This window comes from Mytilus californianus, unplaced genomic scaffold (assembly GCF_021869535.1).
Source record: "Mytilus californianus isolate M0D057914Y unplaced genomic scaffold, xbMytCali1.0.p SCAF_15, whole genome shotgun sequence".
Classification (NCBI taxonomy): Eukaryota; Metazoa; Mollusca; class Bivalvia; order Mytilida; family Mytilidae; genus Mytilus; species Mytilus californianus.
In genome coordinates this window covers 16,992,046-17,007,973 of record NW_026262637.1, presented here as the reverse complement: position 1 = coordinate 17,007,973, position 15,928 = coordinate 16,992,046, and the positions used below count along the sequence as shown (strand labels likewise).

Below are 15,928 nucleotides of genomic sequence, written 5' to 3'. Positions count from 1 at the left end.
GTAGACTAGAACGATATTCCAAACAAAAATTGCCTTTTTGCTGAATTTGAATTGCTGGTCATTTTTTTTTTTCATATACAATTTCTCTTTATTTTTTTTGTGTTTGCCGAAAGCACGAAAAGGGCATTTCTGTACGTGCCTATCCAAATTCAGGAGCCTTTAAGTTAGTGGTTGTTGTTTGTTGTTGTTTATTATGTTTTTTTTGTTAATTGTTTTTTTACATATTCAGGCCGTTAGTTTTCTCGTTTGAATTGTTTTACATTTGTCATTTCGGGGCATTTAATTGCTTCCTGTCCAGTACAGGTGTTGCTCTTTGTTGAAAGCTGTTCCGTAACCTTTAGTTGCCAGCCATTTTCCTTATTTGGTCTCTGGTGCAGAATAAACTCATTGACAATCATACCACACCTTCTTATTTTTATAAACAAATCGTATTTTAACGGCCGTATGAGAATACACCAACGATTTCGGCAAAATTTAAGTTATTTTGAAATCTTGTCTTGCTGATCATTTTTGATATTTAAGGTGTCTATTTTTATTTTTAAATTTTCATTGCAAAAAAGTAAAAAAAATAAATAAAAATCGTGATTAAAGAGCTCGAACTCCAATAAAGAGTCAACTGACGATTTCGGTCATGTTGACTTATTTGTATATCTTGTCTAATTGATTATTTTTTACTATTTAAAGTGTCTATCTATCTATTATAGTTTGCAAGGTAATAACTAAAAAACACTAAAAAGAGCATCAAAGAGCAATAACTCTCATAAAGTGTCGACTAATAATTTCTGCCATCAGACTTATTTGTAGATCTTGTCTTGCTGATCAGTTTTGTCATTTAAACATGTTGATTTGCTTTCTATCTTTAACTGTTTCAAAATAAAAGGTAAAACTGATATTTGTTATCGTCATTTAAGGGCAATAACTCATATAATAAGTTGTATCACAGAGTTTACGTATATAGACAGTAGGTAGATCTCAATATTCTGAACCTTTCTTCGCCTGTTATTTTATGCAGATGATAATGCCAAATTTTGATAACGTCAGATAATAATTTAATCTTGAAAACTTTTTCCATGAGGGGTCCCAGAAAGATATATAAAATCTTACCTTATGCAGATACCAAAACATTTTTTGAATTCAAATAAAAAGCAATATTTCAGCACAAAAAATTAAGCAAAAGAAATACATATGGTTTTAGTATCCTGGATCTCAGCTTTCTGGCAAATTTTCTTATTTTGTGATGCACTCTGGTTGGATCTTTCCACCTTTCTGTGGAAAAAACCTTTTGATTTTGTTCTGATTATAATTTTTTCTTCCGCCACTTGTGTTTCTGAATTTTTTTTTTTAACCATGTCTAGACGATTTTTGACATCGACCAGTTATTGCGCATTTACAACTAAACCTTTTCAACCAAACACTATTCCATATTATAGTTATCTCCTTATACTGTTTGTTTTTATTGCTTCTCCTCAGACACCATAAAAGTTATCGCTTATATTTCTTACTGAACTGATCGCTAATTCCTCAGGATATTTTGTTAAAAAAAATAATAACAAAAATACTGAACTGGTGAATTCCATAAAAACGGACAAAATTAAACTTTATCAACCAACGGAACGAGTAGAAAACAACTGTCATATTCCTGACTTGGTACAGGCAATTTCCGAAGAAAATGGTGAGTTAAACCTTGTTTTTATAGCTGGTTAAACCTCCATCTCGAATGCCAGTTGTTTATTGTTCCTATTTGGATCAAAACGATACGGTTACATGTAATAAAACTTATTTCCTTCTTGTGTTGGACAGAGACAGTTAGTCGGTGTACCTTATAACACGAAAGTCATTGAGACATGGAGTCGTTTGATATGAGTTCTCTCACCCAAATGAATTTTACTGACCCCGTACATATCGTATTATATCACTAGTACACTCTGACACTATCAGTATCAACACGTTAACATAAAAAAATGAATCGAAGTAATATGTTTACGCCATCCTGGTGTATCGTTTTCTATAACAGGCAATTTCTGAAGAAAATGGTGAGTTAAACCTGGTTTTATAGATGGTTAAACCTCCATCTCGAATGCCAGTTGTTTATTGTTCCTATTTGGATCAAAACGATACGGTTACATGTAATAAAACTTATTTACTTCTTGTGTTGGACAGAGATAGTTAGTCGGTGTACCTTATAACACGTAAGTCATTGAGACATGGAGTCGTTTGATATGAGTTCCCTCACCCAAATGAATTTTACTGACCCCGTACATATCGTATTAGATCACTAGTACACTCTGACACTATCAGTATCAACACGTTAACATAAAAAAATGAATCGAAGTAATATGTTTACGCCATCCTGGTGTATCGTTTTCTAACTGTATTTTCGTCAATATCAGTCTATGCGTTTAGGAGGGTTTACACTTGAAAGGCATTTGGAAGTTGTAAATTAAGGCATCTTGTTTAGATAAGAAAATTTAAACATTTGTAAATATATTCATATATATGGTACATTGTACAGAGAAAATATGAATTTGTTTATTACAAAATTTAATTTATTTTTTATTTGACTTTAAACAGCTTTAGTTTGTGTAGGTACGTAATGTTTTACAATCTGGTATCATCGATATGCAGCAGAGATTAACATTATGTTTTAATTTAATTTTTGTTAAGCTTCTAATGCAATTATCGCGATAAATTATCAAAATGAAACATCCTGTATTTGCATGTTTATTTCTGATAACACAGTTTAACAAACACTTTCTTTTAAAATGTACGGTTGTGTAGAAATAACTTATATTCGGTATTGTCATCGGCATTGTTTTACTTTTCATTTTGTCGTCTATTTTCTAACAAGAGTTACTTTTCTATTGTTCTCGTGACATCGCTTTTGTCACTGTACACAAAAAAATTATATTTGTGATTATAATCAATAATAAAAATTGTTTAACGGAAAGACGAGATAACAAATCATATTTGTAAATACAACCAAGATAATAAATCGTTTTTTATTAAATAAACCAGATATCTACCTGAAGGTGAGTAACGATTTTTTTTTCTTAAAACAGTTGTGTATTTGTAATAGAAAAGGTACATTTTTAAAACTAATGTTGACATATTATTTAACGCATTATTCCTTAAAACAAATAATTAAGCATAATGTTTAATATATTCTGCATAAACATTCTTTTGATGATAATGGGTCGATACCATTGCTGGTGGACAGTTAGTCCCCAGGGGTACTATCTGTTCAGTAGTCAATACGTCGGTACTAACATTATTTATAACGCTATTTAAAAGAAACTCCCGTTGATAGATTCAGAAAATACAACATGTACAAAGAAACTAAGGTTCCAACCCCATCTGCCAAAGTTGAGCTTAAAATAATGTGTTTATTCTTTTTATGTTTATTAAGTCATATAGTTTCTAACGTGTATATATATTTATATATTCATATGGATTTCAAATGTTTGGGCTGAGCGTTTTTGATGAAGTGTAAATGCAGAACAGCGCCTTGGACGCTCAAAATTTATAAAGTATTATTTGATAAAATTCAGAGCAAATGATGGATGGCGTACCTGTACCCCCTTTTTTAGACATATTAACATTGAAATGAAAATCAAGACAGACTTTTTCAAACTTTTAAATGTTATATTTGGAAAATGTTGAAAAACAATAATAGATATATAAAGATAAGGAGAAGTGGTGTGATTGACATTGAGACACTTTTCACCAAAGTTCATATAAAGTGGATGTAAGCAATTATAGGAAACCGTACGGACTTTAACAATGAGAAAAACCCATACCGTATAGCCGGCTATAAAAGGCCCCGACATGAAAAATATGAAACAATTCAATGACGGTCTTTTTGTGACGTCTACATATAAGAAAAGGAATTTCATACTGCAACGTTTTAAATATCTTAATATACAAACGGCATTTCATCATTTAAGCTTAATTTCAGATATTTTTTTATATTGAGTATGAATTATCTATTTTGATTGAAATCAATTGGAATATATCCCTTTTGATCATATAGCTTTGATCATATAGCTCATAACTAATATTCAACTATTTGGTACGTATACATCCCGCCATTGTGTTATTGTGATATGGTCATTTTCTGTATTCTTGTCTTTCAATTTTGCTGTATGCTTTGTCTAAAGCCATTTCTTTTTTCTTTGTTGGCGTATTTTTGTTTTTATAGTGATTAAGATTATAACACAATAATGACTGCTGTACCCCTATTTTCGGGTTTATACTAACATGAGCAACACGATGAGTGCCACATGTGGAGCAGGATCTGCTTACCCTTCCGGAGCACCTGAGATCATCCCCAGTTTTTGCTGGGGTTCGTTTTGCTCAGTCTTTAGTTTTCTATGTTGTGTTTTGTGTACTATTGTTTGTCTGTTGGTCTTTTTCATTTTTAGCCATGGCGTTGTCAGTTTATTTTCGACTCATGAGTTTGAATGTCCCTTTGTTATCTTTCGCCTCTCTATGACATTTTTAGCTCACCTGGCCCGAAGGGCCAAGTGAGCTTTTCTCATCACTTGGCGTCCGTCGTCCGTCGTCCGTCGTCGTCCGTCGTCGTCCAGCGTCGGCGTTAACTTTTTACATTTTGAACTTCTTCTAGAGAACCACTGAATGGAATGAAACCAAACATGGCATGAATGTTCCTTATGAGGTGCTCACCAAGTGTTGTTACTTTGTAGCCGATCCATCATCCAAGATGGCCGCCAGCTGGGGACTCAGTGTAACATAGGACCCTATGGGAAATGCATACAAATGACTTCTTTTAGAGAACCACTGAATGGAATAAAACCAAACATGGCATGAATGTTCCTTATGAGGTGCTGACCAAGTGTTGTTACTTTGCAGTCGGTCCATTATCCAAGATGGCCGACAGCAGGGGACTTAGTTTAACAAAGGACCTATGGGAAATACATACAAATGTCTTCTTTTAGCGAACCACTGAATGGAATGAAACCAAACATGGCATGAATGTTTCTTATGAGGTACTAACCAAGTGTTGTTACTTTGCAGTCGATCCATCATCCAAGATGGCCGCCAGCAGGGGACTTAGTTTAACAAAGGACCTAAGGGAAATACATACAAATGTCATCTTTTAGAGAACCACTAAATGGAATGAAACCAAACATGGCATGAATCTTCCTTATGAGATGCTGACCAAGTGTTGTTACTTTGTAGCCGATCCATCATCCAAGATGGCCGACAGCGGGGGACTTAGTTTAACATAGGACCTATGGGAAATACATACAAATGTCTTCTTTTAGCGAACCACTGAATGGAATGAAACCAAACATGGCATGAATGTTCCTTATGAGGTACTGACCAAGTGTTGTTACTTTGTAGCCGATCCATCATCCAAGATGGCCGACAGCGGGGGACTTAGTTTAACATAGGACCTATGGGAAATGCATACAAATGACTTCTTTTAGAGAACCACTGAATGGAATGAAACCAAACATGGCATGAATCTTCCTTATGAGATGCTGACCAAGAGTTGTTACTTTGTAGCCGATCCATCATCCAAGATGGCCGACAGCGGGGGACTTAGTTTAACATAGGACCCTATCGGAAATGCATACAAATGACTTCTTTTAGAGAACCACTGAATGGAATAAAACCAAACATGACATGAATGTTCCTTATGAGGTGCTGACCATGTGTTGCTACTTTGTAGCCGATCCATCATCCAAGATGGCCGCCATCGAAGAACTTAGTTTAACAATGGACCCTATGGGAAATACATACAAATGTCTTCTTTTAGAGAACCACTGAATGGAATGAAACCAAACATGGCATGAATGTTCCTTATGAGGTGCTGACCAAGTGTTGTTACTTTGCAGTCGGTCCATCATCCAAGATGGCCGACAGCGGGGGACTTAGTTTAACAAAGGACCTATGGGAAATACATACAAATGTCTTCTTTTAGCGAACCACTGAATGGAATGAAACCAAACATGGCATGAATCTTCCTTATGAGGTACTGACCAAGTGTTGTTACTTTGTAGCCGATCCATCATCCAAGATGGCCGACAGCGGGGGACTTAGTTTAACATAGGACCCTATGGGAAATGCATACAAATGACTTCTTTTAGAGAACCACTGAATGGAATGAAACCAAACATGGCATGAATGTTCCTTACGAGGTGCTCACCAAGTGTTGTTACTTTGTAGCCGATCCATCATCCAAGATGGCCGCCAGCGGGGGACTTAGTTTAACATAGGACCCTATGGGAAATGCATACAAATGACTTCTTTTAGAGAACCACTGAATGGAATAAAACCAAACATGGCATAAATGTTCCTTATGAGGTGCTGACCAAGTGTTGTTACTTTGTAGCCGATCCATCATCCAAGATGGCCGACAGCGGGGGACTTAGTTTAACATAGGACCCTATGGGAAATACATACAATTGTCTTCTTTTAGAGAACCACTGAATGGAATTGAACCGAACATGGCATGAATGTTCCTTATGAGTTGCTGACCAAGTGTTGTTACTTTGCAGTCGATCTATCATCCAAGGTGGCCGCTAGGGGGGGGGGGGGGTGTCTTTGTTTAACATAGGACCTAAGGGAAATACATACAAATGTCTTCTTTTAGAGTACCACTGAATGGAATGAAACCAAACATGGCATGAATGTTCCTTATGAAGTGCTGACCAAGTGTTGCTACTTTGTTGCCGATTTACTGTTCAAGATGGCCACCAGGATATTTTATTAAATAATGGGACCAATATTAATCAAAATTTGGCCTCAATCATTATTTGGGTATCTGTTATGATTTTTATCTATCTTTACATGATTTCTTAAACCAAAGTAGAGTCAGGTGAGCGACACAGGCTCTTGAGAGCCTCTAGTTACCTTTTATTTCTTGTTGTTTTGTTCACACATTGTTGTCAATATAATGGAATATGACAGTTGTTTTCCATTCGTTTGATGTGTTTGAGCTTTTGATTTTGCCATTTGATAAGAGACTTTCCGTTTTGAATTTTCCTTGGAGTTCGGTATTTTTGTAATTTTACTTTTTTCATGCATCCTAGAATTTTCAATGTCCGGATTTTAGCACACATTGCTTCGGTCGCACAAAAATTAAACTTTTTTTTTCTATTCTTTGTTTAAAGTATTTAGTATTTTTTCATGTAGCTAGTTGTCAATTTATTTCTATTCCGTTATATTTAAATTTTCCTTTTCTATTTCTATTTCTATTTTCAGACTTCTTCTGGAACTAGTTTGTTTAGTATTTAATTCGAAGTCTTTGTGTTATTACTGCAGGGATATTTCCTTGGTGCTACTACGGTTGGAGTTCTATAGTCATATATAAGTCTGATACTTGTATAGTATATATCGAAGTGATCACAAGTGCAATACGTTCTGCATAGTATATTATTTACTGTATATTGCATTGATTAAGTGTATAATATCCAGATGTTTGTTTGTTTGGAAAAATTTATAATATTTTGTTATTTTTATAAATGTTGTTATTAGTTTTGGACTAGCTTTCAGTGACTGTGTCTATTCTAAGATCGGAACTTTGTGTCTTTTGTATTAGGTGTTTTCTGTGCTTCGTGCTAGTTTGTTCTTTATGTATTTGCTGTTACACGACTGTCTTAGGTTATGTGAGTATTGAGCACTCACACATATGTTTAACCCTGTAACATGCTGTATAAACCTGTATCAAGTACGGATCATGTAAATTAGAGGTTTTCGTTGGTTGTTATCTCTCATTTGTATTCGTTTATCTTTTTTCTTATAAATCAGATTGTTGGCTTCCTTTTTTGAATTGTTTGACTTTTGTCATGTCGAGGCCTTTTCAGTTGCATTTTTGTGAATTTATTTTTCTCATTGTTGAAGCCCGTAGAGTGAACTATAATTGTTTATGTCGACGTCATTTGTAATCTGGTGAAAAGTTGTGACATTGTCAATGATGCCACATCCCCTCATTTTCTTACAAACTACATTTACTGCAGATATGAAAACATCACGCTATTTATTATGTGTACTTGTGCCTTTATAACAAAAACTATTCGAAAATACCAGCCTTATAATTCTGAATGGCAGATGCACGTTTTGTCTACAAAAGTCTGATCAAATAAAAAAAAGCATGGCGAAATCAATCGCGAGGTTGTAGAGCAACGCAAACCACAAATAAACGTCCCAAGTACGGTTAAGCCCATACATGTCTGGGGGTCAAACTTAATTAGTGTTATGACTATTTCATCATTTTATAAACAATAAATTGACAGAAAAGGAAAATATGAATGATGTTTCCTGTCAACACAGAAAAGGGATGACTACTTGGCTGGTGGTTCACTCGGGGACGAAACATTCATCAGCAGTGGTTGTAAAAACTCATCAAAGATAACAGGCTTATAATATATTTACAACGAACTTAAATGTTTGCACCTATTATTTTTATATTTATTTATTTTTAATTGTAATCGAACCAATAATGTTTATGAAAACAAACAAAAAAATTATAAAAAACTATATATATGATACACATAATATATAATCCTAACATATAATGCAGTTATAGATCAATTGATCAACATTTTTCTCTCACTTGTATCCTACTAAACGATTATCCATGTCCTAACGTCCTTTCGCCTCTGTTGAATAGTTATCCAATTGGCAATCAAACCACATCTTCCTATCTTCAAATTAAATTGTACAAAATAGATGGATTTGACAGAATATTTAGAAAGCCAAAGAAATTGAAAAGAATAATAATAATATAATATCATAATATTTCGACATCGGAGATTATCGGACCATTGACTGTGTGGACCGTTTCGAAGTTTAACTATCAGAATAAGGACGTATTAATAACTATTTTTCTTAGTAGATATAAAATATAAAGTATGAATTATGAAACATTATCTTACGTCCAATATACATGATATACCGCTACCACTCAGTGAATATGTTTCCCTTTTGTATTTATATATTGAGTTTTGCTTTGTACCGATTTCATTTTGTTTGAGTGATATATACAAAAAGTAACACCATCTTCCCAATGGAAGTTTTGCTGTCATCAACAAGAACGTTCGATATTAATTGTAGTGATGAACTGAAGAATTTTTTCATTTTTCATTTTTTTTTTTGGGGTGGGGGAGGGTTGACTTTCAAAGAATACAAAAGTGATTCTTCAAAAACTTACAGTTTACCAATTCAGGCGCGATAGTAAATCAAATTAAATATATCCGTTTGGAGATATGCATATTTAGGTGAACTTAATTAAGATAGCTCAGCATTTGCAGTTCATAAAGTCAAACGGACCTGTATACACGAGAAGCAGATTCCTTTATTCAACAAAAAAGGGCTTCAAACAAAAATCTGTAAGACAAACTATGCTGAGGACAAAATGAAAATATTGAACTCCAAAAAGGATTAAAAAAAGGTGAAGTCCATAAAACCTGACAAAAGCTCTCAATCAACAAAACAAGTGAAAAACAACTGCCATATTCCTGACTTGGTATAGGCATTTTTCCGAAGATAATAGTGGGTTAGAACTGCTTTCATAGCTAGCTAAATCTCCCAATTGAAATTACCAAACGTATTTATTTAAGTTTTTAATGTTAAAAATTACGCGTACTAAGTTATGGCCTAAATATGTACCTATGTCCATTAGCACTAGAGACGAAGATTCGATACCTTTGATCAACAGACACCAGTTTTAATTTAAACAATTGTATTTTATTCCACATCGTGACAATTTTACTGAGCCCGGATACGTATGACAGATTATGCGTATGAATCAGGAGACGCGTAGTTTGTCGTGTGTTATATGTATGTCAGTACAATGATGCCACCCCCAAAAACTCATATAACCATAACACATCCGCGAAGAGGACAACATATAGGGACCAACACACGACCGATGTCTAAACATTATGTCAGTTTCTAATTGGTGTCGAGTATGCAAAAATATGAACTAATTAATAAGAATATATCAAAGATCTGCCATTATCACAACCGTTAACTGTTGCTTGTCACTAAGTCGACCCAATTAAAAGTATTTGAAGATGCAACAGGATTTATTCTTACGACAAACTTTCATGGAAACATAATTTTCATTGTAAATTTGATGGACGAAATATTCTTTTCGACATGACCAAAACGTTTCGAACAAATCATATGAATCTCTTACTGAATAAAATGCTTGACTACATGTCAGGATATTTTGATTTAATTCCCTGCCATGAGTCAAAAGCATTCATTTGTTTATTCTTTTTAAACCTAGTACAAAAATAGTATAAAATTAAAAAGAGGGGCTCGTGTAGTAGTATACATTTTACCGTTGGTGTTCTTTTGTACTGTTTCGCATTTTGTCATCCAGGGGCCTTTTATAGCTTACTTTACGATTAGTACGAGTATTTTACTCATTGTGAAAGTCCATATGGTGACTTGTATTTGTTTACATCATTTTCCTTAGATCTCATAGGCAATTATATCAGGTCTCCTTATTTTCATTTATCGTTAAATTAATCAAACAGTGGTATTTTAAAATATATTTTTTGCATTTGATGAAAAAATTATCCTCAGTATTAATTGCTAACATACCATTATTCATTTTTGTTATATGTTATATTTATACATGAAAGACAAGCCACGAAATGAATTGGTCAACTCGACTCACTGTATTGATGATTGTTTCTTGTATTACCACGATGCATGTCCATAGTTATTTCCAAATTCGTAAGTTACGTTTTTTTTTTTTTCTGTTTTATATTCTTAAACTGTTAATAACATCAACAACAACAACAACAACAACAACAACAACAACAATACTTTATTTAAAGAGGGTATATATAGCTATATAACTAATCTTCCCTGGGGCCCTCATCATAGAAAAAAAGCAGAAACAAAAAAGGAAACATATACATGGCATACATTAGTATGAAAAGTCAAGTATAATGATAATGTTCAGTACAACTACCTAAAATGTTATGAACAAATAAACAGGGTGTCAATACTTGAACGGGAACTGCTGACCCTTCCGGCTTACATACGTTAACCCCCGGTATTTTGTAGGAAAGAAAAGAACTGCTAAGAATTTAAGTGAAAAATTTGAAGAAAAAAGTTATATGTCGAAAAATGGCAACTTATTGTTTGAGATTTTTATATCGAGGAAATTTAGATAAATTTTTACCAATCATCTCCTAAAGCGCTTTGTGATGATGATGATGATGATGATGATGATGATGATGATGATGATGATGATGATGAGATGATGATGATGATGATGATGATGATGATGATGATGATGATGATGATGATGATGATGATGATAGCTGCTTAACGTCCAGCGGGAAAGAGCTTTGTTATCACAATGACGTTAAACATCGTATTGTGCGTTAGTATGAAATTATAAACTATAAATCGGGATTAACCGTTAAACGCACCAAAAGGTATTGGATAAAAACTGGATGGTATGATTCCTTGACTGTTTATTTGAGCAGCATTCTGAAATAGGGCTTATTATGCATTTTAAATCAGACTATTTTATCAAACACATATTACAATATTGTTCACATGATTTAAAAAAAAAAATTGCCTGTGAAATCGATATATGGACAATAAGACACTTTCCTATGCGTTATATACTAAATTTGAATAAAAACGACATTTTTGCACAGGATTCGAAGTTAGTTTGATTCATCATTTTTTTTTTTCTATTTTGATTGATTGCATCCAAACATAAGGCAGGCTAAATGACCAAAAATAACTAAAAGGAACACTAAAATTACATCATAAACCCCTCTATAACGGACATTTAACTACATAAGTTAAGATATGTGAATATTTCAGGCGATTGGTTTAAACTTCGATTGTCAGGCGGTAATGTTAATTTTTTTACACATCATGTTCATCAGAAAATAACAATTTATATTATACAATAAGATTACCGAGTATCTTTTTTGTTATATTTTCGGATACAGAGACCACTTAACAAATCGTTGTTTCATGTGGCTACAAATGATACATTTCATAAATATCTTCGACAATTCCCTCTGTCACAGATGATAATACAATGTCGTCTTCTTGATACACACATTGTGCACGTATGTTTTTCTTCAATGTCTGAAAGTTGTATTTCTTATCGATTAGACAAGTTCCCTTTTATCATAAAATATTTTGTTCTAACACACTGTCGATAATGAAAACTCAACACATTACCCAGGCTTATTAACAACCTTATTGGTAAAGGCATTTGTAGTTATGCTGCAGCTGTCTGGTATATCAGATATTATCGTACTTCTGTAGATATAATATGTGCGTGCATTAATATAGTCGTTGTCTATTTAGATTCAATGGATCCTACATTAATGATAATCGACGATAAAGAAGCCTTTGCTTTTCTTGGTAAGAATACAGGTAAAAATTCCAAATGCGAAGAAACTCCAACACCTGGTTACGGTTTATTCGTCGACAATGAAGAAGTGCCCAAGCCATTTGTGTAGGTAAATTTGAAGCAAACAATAAATGGAGTTCTGTTACATCTATAATTTTAAATAAATATTCAGAAAAATCTAGCAAAAACATTCGTGATCAATTTATGATCTTTTATTTTATGGTAGTATGTCAGGTTTTATGTTAACAAAATGTTGAAATTAAACGTTAGAATATGAATGACTTTTCCGGTACTATTTTGTCTGCACCAGATAGTGGTTTCGATAATTATTGTCTCTTCAGAGATGCTCAAAGATAAATATTTGACAATCCAAAAACTGATACAAACGTTGAAGAGCTAATAAAACCAAAAAGGACCAAACGTATAGCCAAAACTCGAACGATAAATCAGAGCTAGGCCTGAGGGAATCCCGTAATTTAAAAAGATTTCCAAATTTTGTAACAGCAAATTTCAATAAAATAATATCCGTATTTTCATGCCAGTACCGTAGTACTAGTTGTTTGGTTAGTGATACCATCGGGGACTCAAAGTCCACCAGCAGAGGTATAGACTAAGTGCTAGTGTTAACATTACGGTACAAATTGTACTGAATCAGATGAGCATTTGGACAAAACATGTCTCTTTAGTTATGTTCGAAGCCGAAGTAAGATGAAATACCATTTATACCCAACAATCGAGATTGCTAAATATGACAATTGTGTGTCTGTGTGCATTGATTAAAAAAAAGCAAATTAGAAATGTCAAATGTTAACGTCTTGAATACAAATAAAAATTCAAGGTACAATAGGTCAAAAACAGTCGACCTATAAGATTAAATTGCACATTATGATAGTTTCAAAAATGAAAATGTTTTCAATAATATATCCTTAACATATTGCATTAAGAAACGACTTAACTTGTTCAGTATAATAGCTGTGAAATCGAGATTTAAGTGAATCACATTCTTAATTTTTAGTTACTTTTTTTGTAGGATAAGAAATTCCCTAACCAAATAAAAGTGCATGAATTCATTTTTTTCTTTCATTTCTTTTCATACAGGGTGGTGTAATATACCTGACACGAAAGCCTTATAAAGGCGTTTTCAAAGAAGCTGGCTCAGGATAAAGAAAGACTATTACTTCAGATTTTTCACTTGCCTCAAAACAACATTCTAACATAAGACTCCTTGAAGTTGTACTTTTTCATGTTTGTTAATACAAATAATGTATATATTGTGTACATCCTTCTAATATACTATTAACGTCTTATAATTGTTCTGTTTAAGTTCTGTTAATATTGATGTATATGCTGTGCACATCCTTCTAATATACTGTTAACTCCTTACAATTGTCCTTATATGTTCTGTTAATACTATTTGATATGCTCCGTCTTACCTTCTAACATACTGTTAACTCAGTACAGTTATCATTTATATGTTCTGTTAATAAAATTTAATATGTTGTGTATAACATTCTAATATACTGTTAACTCTTTAAAATTAAATATTTTTCATGTTCTGTTTATACAAATTTTTATGCTGTATGAAACCTTCTAACATACTGATAAATCCTTACAATTATACATTTTATGTTTTGGCAATACAAATTAATATGCTGTTTACAACCTTCTAATATACTTTTAACTCCTTACAACTGTCTTTTTTATGTCTTATTGATATACAGTTATATGCTGTGTACTATATCTTATATTCTGTTATATGTATGTATAGAGTGTTAGTTTCGTTCGCTCTGTTGAAATCGCTGCTGGTGGACTGATTGTCTGCGAGGGTATCATCAGCTCAGTAGTCAGTGCTTCAGCCCTAACATTGTGTATAACAAACTTTCTGAAGTAGTGCACATGCTATTATGGATTTTCCCTCCATTTTTCAGACTTGCTAAATGGGATTTAGAGTTTCAAAAATACTAAGAAACTATAGTTCATCCCCCCTTTCTCCCCCTTCCTCTACCCCCTCGGGCAAAGTTGGCTTCAAACGGTATTGAATATTCTGTTTAGATTTGTTTTGGTCATATTTTTCCTCAAGTGTTTATACATCTTTTGCTTTCGCATTGTTGGTTTTATCTTTGGCTTTTACAGTGTTGGTTTTATCTTTGGCTTTCACAGAGTTGGTTTTTATCTTTCTAGATGAAGTAAAATTCCGCCAAACGCTTCGGACACGCAAATTTTACAAAGTATTATTCTTGTTTAGGTCATCTTATCAGTAAAAATGATAAAAGATTGTACCAATTTTGTGAAATCAACATGGTTGTTGTGTATTCAACTAATTTTGTGTTTTGAACGTAGATGCTTTAATACTTCACATACAGTGTGCACACCTTTAACAAAAGAGCACCTGTCTGTATATATTTGTCTGAGGGTTTTGTGCAAAATAGTTCATACTAAGAAAACAAGATTTCTGCTTTCAATACAAATTCTAAAATACATAAATCATTAAATGATTTTAAATATTCAATATTTTTTTTCAACTGGTTGATTTCAATAAATGATCTGTTATTTTGTACTTGAAAGAATTAACATTTGTAATATTTCGTAACAATATTGGCAAATTGTTCCACAATAATGGTCTAGAATACATAAAAGATTTCTTGAACAATTCTATTTTTGGTTTTGGGAGTATTAGGTTTCATTGAACAGCATTTCTCAAGGGATTTCTGTCTGAAACATAATGAAACGTGCTAGTAAGATATGATGGGGCATCATTTTTGATGCACTTAAATGTCATCACGAACTTGTGATATTTTATTCTCTGTTCAACTGTCATCCAGTTTAAGTGTTTGAATAAGGGCTCTGAAGGAGCGAAAGGGTCTGTTTCTAGTATTATTCTAGCAGCTCTCTTTTGTAATTTTAATATCCTATTTAAACCCTAACTGCTACTACTCCACACTATACAACAATAATCAATTAGTGGTAAGATATAACCATTATAGAATAATTTTCTGCAGTCTAGATTTAGAAATTTCTTAATTTTTAATAGTAGATATAGCCTAGATGAAATTTTTGAGCAGATCAAATCAATTTGGTTTGTCTATGTGAGGGAAGGGTCAATTTTGATGCCTAAGAGACTTTCGCATGTGGAAGATTGCATCAAGATTGTTAATAGTTAAACAACTTTCTCTGTTATGTGGCATTCCTTTTTGCTTTGTTCCATTAATCATATATTTTATTTTATTTTCATTGATGAACATATTGTTATCATTACACCTTTCCTCAACACCATGCAAATCTTCTTGTACCTTTGACTGCAGAGTTTGATAACAACTACCAGAAAGATGTAAAGTTTAATGTTCAGCATATAAATCAGTGCAACAATTTTTCATATAGATAGGAAGGTCATTTATGTATAAAATAAACAGAAGAGGACTTTATGTGGAGCCTTGGGGGACACCATGCTTGATATAAAGTTTATTCAGAATGAGCATTAACATGTTCTGTGTTGACATGAATTATCATTGATATGGTCAAAATTATATATTAACTGTTTACAAAACTTTGAATTTT

General features: G+C 33.0%; 1 long non-coding RNA gene across 1 annotated transcript; it reads left to right on the top strand.

Annotated features, from left to right (window-relative positions):
• The first annotated feature begins 2,857 nt into the window (after positions 1–2,857).
• On the top strand, positions 2,858–14,064 carry LOC127725550 (uncharacterized). Its single transcript, XR_007993028.1, has 4 exons — positions 2,858–3,029; positions 10,623–10,716; positions 12,328–12,478; positions 13,472–14,064. It is a non-coding gene; the product is annotated as an uncharacterized LOC127725550 (long non-coding RNA).
• The last annotated feature ends 1,864 nt before the right edge of the window (positions 14,065–15,928 follow it).